The following is a 4901-nucleotide window of genomic DNA, read 5'->3' as shown; positions in this document are numbered from 1 at the left end:
CCCCTTTACTAGATGTGCTGGAGCAGAGGGCCATGTCTTTTGGGGACTTTCCTTCCTCCTCTGAGTGGAAGGTATGATTTATGACTCCGTGACACAGAAGTCATAAGGATCAGCAGCCGGAAGAGCCGATTTCATTTTCTGCTGATTCAAGGGGAAAGGGGAGGGGGCAGAGGGGGAAGGGCCAGAGACTAAGAAGCTGCAGACCCCAGTCCAGCTCAGCTCAGCCACGGAAGCTTCCATGGATGAGTCATTGTCTTTCAGACCAACTTAGAAGGTTGTTAGGGTGGGAGGGGCAAAGTGGGAGGGGAGGGCGACCTCTACCGAACCACCTTGAGCTCCTAAGGCAGGGGTAGGCAACCTCGGCTCTTTTATGACTCATGGACTTCAACTCCCAGAATTCCTGAGCCAACATAGCTGACTCAGGAATTCTGGGAGTTGAAGTCCATGAGTCATAAAAGAGCCGAGGTTGCCTACCCCTGTCCTAAGGAGAGGCCGGGATATCAGCCTGGCTGAGCAAGATGGGTGACTCCATTTGTTCTTCCAGCCTGAGGGCTCCTTTCGGGGATTCTGCCCTGAGCAACGGGTTGGACTGGACTGCCTGGACCAGAACACCGACAGCATCTTCTAGGCAGCCCCTGGAAGCAAAAAATGCCCTGACAGCTCCTCCGAAGGGATTTCGCCTTGGTGGAGCAGTGGGCTAATGCCTCCTTAAGTAACACCAGCTGCCTGCAATTAGTGCAGGTTCGAGTCCCACCAGGCTCAAGGTTGACTCAGCCTTCCATCTTTCCGAGGTAGGTAAAATGAGGACCCAGATTGTTGGGGGCAATTAAACTGACTTTGTAATAATGCCGCTTGGTGTGTGTGAAAGCCCTAATAAGCAGGCATATACATAGAATGAAGGCTACTGCTAAGCTTGTAAGCCGCCCTGAGTCTTCGGAGAAGGGCGGGATATAAATGGAATTAAAATTTTAAAAAAAAATTTCCTGGAGGAGGTCGGTGAGAAACCGAGCGCCTCTGCCGCCTCGCCTCTTCGGCCCGCTCGCCACTCCGGGAAGAGGAAAGGCGCAGTTGCACTGCAGCAGTTTCTCCAAAGGCCGCCGCTGCGCCAGCCGGAGCCAGCCCACCTCTCCGAGTTGCCGCGGCTTCCCGGCGCAGGGCGGAAACTTTCCTGGCCGACTGGGAGCCGCCTGCAGGTCCTGAAGCGCCCCGCGAGGTCCTTCCCCGGGGCGATTTCTCAGAGGAGGGGGCCGGGGGGGCTTTGCCTAGTTTCAGCCTAGCTCGGCCGAGATGGGCCGGGCGGCTGGCTCGCCCTTCTGCCTTCCCTGCGCCCGCTGTGCTCGCGCTTTTTGCTCCGAGGCGCCGAGCGCGGCTGGCAGCTCAGCCTTCGGCGGCACTCGAGGGGTCTGTTCGGAGCTCGGCTGTCCCGTGGAGTCGGGCCGTTAAGCCGCGGCCAGCGGGCGCTCCTCCGTCCGCCGAGACTCGGCGCGGCGCGGGGCTTCCGCACGGAGCTCCTCGGGAAGCGAGCGCGGGCCAGGCCCGGGGTCCTTGGGGCAGGACAGGCCATTGGGATCCCCCCAAGCCCGCCGAGTCCCCGAGAGCCCCAACGGGCCGCTGCGGAGAGACCCGCCCGCCCGCCCCGCAGCCCGGGCTCTTCCCGCCGCCGCCCACGACCGCGGTCCCTGTCCAAGGTGCTGAAGGAAGGCGCTCGGCTCCCGGCCGCTCGACGGCTTACCGCGCTCCAGGCTCTGCCGCAGCGCCTCCCGCTCCGGCTCCGTCCCGATCTCCCCGATCACCGCCAGCAGCGCGTGCCGCCGCCGCCGCTCGCCGGGCGCCTCCATAGCCGCAGCCCACCACTCCCGCTCAGCAGAGACCGCCGGCGCCGGCTCTTAAAAGCCCTCGGCCGCCGCGCCCAGATTGGCCCTTCCCCGCGCACGCGGACGCCCTGGGCCGCGCCCCGCCAGGCTCCGAGAGGCGGCTGCCCGGGCCGGCGCGCGTGGCCGTGCGAGCTTGGCGAGAGGCTGGCCCGCGCCGCAACTGCGACACTCGCCCGCCGCCCGCGCCGCCCTCGCGCCGGAGACGCCGACGAAGGCTGTCTGCAACGGACCGGGCCGTCGCTCTCTCGGGCCGCTGGGGAAAGCGAGGAAGCCCCGGCTCCGTTTCCCAGGGGAGACGGGGCGCTGTGCGTGAGGGTGGGGAGCGTCGTCGGCGTCCCGGTCTAGCGGGCAGGCGCCCGGAGTCCTCTGGCGCTCTCCTTGGGCGGCTCGGTTGAAGAGAGTGGAATCGGTTGGCGTTGTTTAAAAGAAGACTTTCTCCCTAAGGAACGAGAGATGGCCGGACCCTGCAAAATATTACGCACTGGAGCTAATTTTTGAAAGCTGCAGGGCAAAATTTGGCCATACCCCAGGAAGCGTGTTCGGATGAGCCTGCAGGAAGGACGGCATACCGTCTGTATGGGGTATTTTGTTCTAAGGAGAGTAAATGAAACGGGTCAAGAATCCCAGTAAAGGCACAGCAGCATAACAAAAGATTCCACATCTTGAGTAGTTTGAATCCTCTGCAAATTTAAGCGGCTGCCTGTTTAGCCCAAAGTCAAGCCTGAACAGCTTGAAAAGGAGTCCTCCCAAGACCAACTCTTGGGCATTCCACTTCTGACACTCAACTCATGCCTTCTCAAATCCGCAAACAGCAGGTCCTCTTCTCCCATACAAGCTGCATAAAAAGCCTCCAGGTGTGCATTGTTGGCAGTGTTACCTCCATCCATGTTACCTCCATCCATCCTGCTCACATTCTCAAAAACAAAACAAAACAAAATCTAAAAGGTCATGAATTTGACAGAATCCTTATCTGAAGTACTGTATATAAATCTGAACATAAAATTTATAAAACCATTAGCAAACCATAACACATAGGTTAAATATTACAGCACGAATACTTAAGAATCACCAGGATTGGTTAAAAGCTTGTGGAAAAGCTTAGGATGATTATTTTGGAAATAGAATAGAATAAAATAGAGCTGCAAGGGACCTTGGAGGTCTTCTAGTCCAGCCCCCTGTTCAATAGGAGAACCTATACCATCTCAGATAAGTGACTATCTAGCCTCTTCTTAAAAACCTCCAGTGATGGAGCACCCATGATTTCTGGAGACAAACTGTTCCACTGGTTGATTTTCCTCACTGACAGGAAGTTTCTCCTTAATTCCAGGTTGCTTCTCTCTTTGATCAGTTTCCAACCATAGTTTCTCATCCTGCCCTCTGGTGCTTTGGAGAATAACATGACCCCCTCTTCCTGATGGCAGCCCCTCAAATATTGGAATACTGCTATCATGTCTTCCCTATTTCTTCTTTTCTTTAGACTAGCCAAACCATTCTTCATATGTTTTAGTCTCCAGGCCTTTGATCATCTTAGTTGCTCTTCTCTGATTTTTTTCCAAACAGTCAACATCTTTTTTGTGATATGGTGACCAAAATTGGCTGCAGTATTCCAGGTGTGGTCTTAACTAGGGTTTTATAAAGCGGTACTAATATTTCACGTGATCTTGATTCTATGCCTCTGTTTATCCAAGATTGTATTAGTTTTTTTTTGGTTGCTGCTGCACACTGCTGGCTCATAGTCAAGTGATCGTCCACTAGGACTCCAAGGTCCCTCTCACACTTACTGTTTTTAAGACAGGTCTTGCCCAGTCTGTACTTCTACCTTTGATTTTTCCTGCCTAAATATAAAACTTTACTTTTCTCCACATTGAAACTCATTTTGTTGGGGCCCATTGTTCAAGTTTGTCGAGATCTTTCTGGATCCTGAGGGGTGTTGGCTACTCCTGCCATTTTGGTGTCATCTGTAAATTTGATGAGTTCACCTTCAATTCCCTCATCTAAGTCATTGATGAAGATGTTGAAGAGTACTGGGCCTAAGACAGAGCCTTGTGGTACTCCACTGCTTACTTCTCTCCATGTGGATGTAGTGCCATTGAGGACTACTCGTTGAGTACAGTTTGCCAGCCAGTTACAGATCCATCTGGTGGTGATGTTGTCTATTCCACCTTTTTCTAGCGTACCCAGGAGTAGGTTGTGGTCTACTTTGTCAAATGCCTTACTGAAACCTAAGTATACTATGTCCACTGTGTTTCACTGGTCTACTAGTTTAGTCACTTTATCAAAGAATGAGATAAGATTGGTTTGGCACAATCTGTTTTTAACAAACCCGTGCTGGCTGCTAGTTATAACTTTGTTTGCTTCTAGTTGTTCACAGATCTGTTTTTTGATCTCAAGAAGTTAGTTTCCAGATTTCGTGGAGTTCCACAGAGTGGCGCATGGATCTGGGTCTTGCATCATCACCTTCTTCGAGTGATCTCTCCACATTCCACCTCAGAAGAAATGTACAACCTAAGTCTGTCCAAAGGTGGCTGAGTGAAAAAGAACTTGATAGATCAAAGTCAGCACTTGGAAGCCAAGACAGATAGGCAAAGTGCGATTGAAAGGGCAGCTGCCAAATGGTCTCCAAGGGCAGACAGCTACAGCAGTCAGTCCTAGAATCTATTCCATTGTCCTTAATGCATGGTCATGCTGCATTCATGTGAGGATCACGCCCACTCGACTAGCCTTCCTGGGACAAATGTTCAAATCAAAGAGCCACTCTCAGAAAGAATGCCGATGAGGACGCGAAGCCCGAAGGCGGCTTCAACGGCATCCGCACCAGTGGAATTCCGGCTCCGGGAGGCGAGCGGAGAAGCCCGCCGCCGGTTCCCTCTTCTGCCTGGACGGCAAGGCGTTCCCACATCGGGAAGGCCCCGCCCACCGAAAGCCCCGCCCTGGCCCGCCGCAGCTAAAGGGCCCGGGACGTGGAGGGGCGGCGCCAGCGGGGACCGTGCTGCGCCTGCGCGCGTGCTCCGAGGGAAGGCGCCGGTG

The sequence above is a fragment of the Vipera ursinii genome, assembly GCF_947247035.1.
Source record: "Vipera ursinii genome assembly, chromosome: 11".
NCBI classification, from domain to species: domain Eukaryota; kingdom Metazoa; phylum Chordata; class Lepidosauria; order Squamata; family Viperidae; genus Vipera; species Vipera ursinii.
This window is presented reverse-complemented; position numbering follows the sequence as displayed.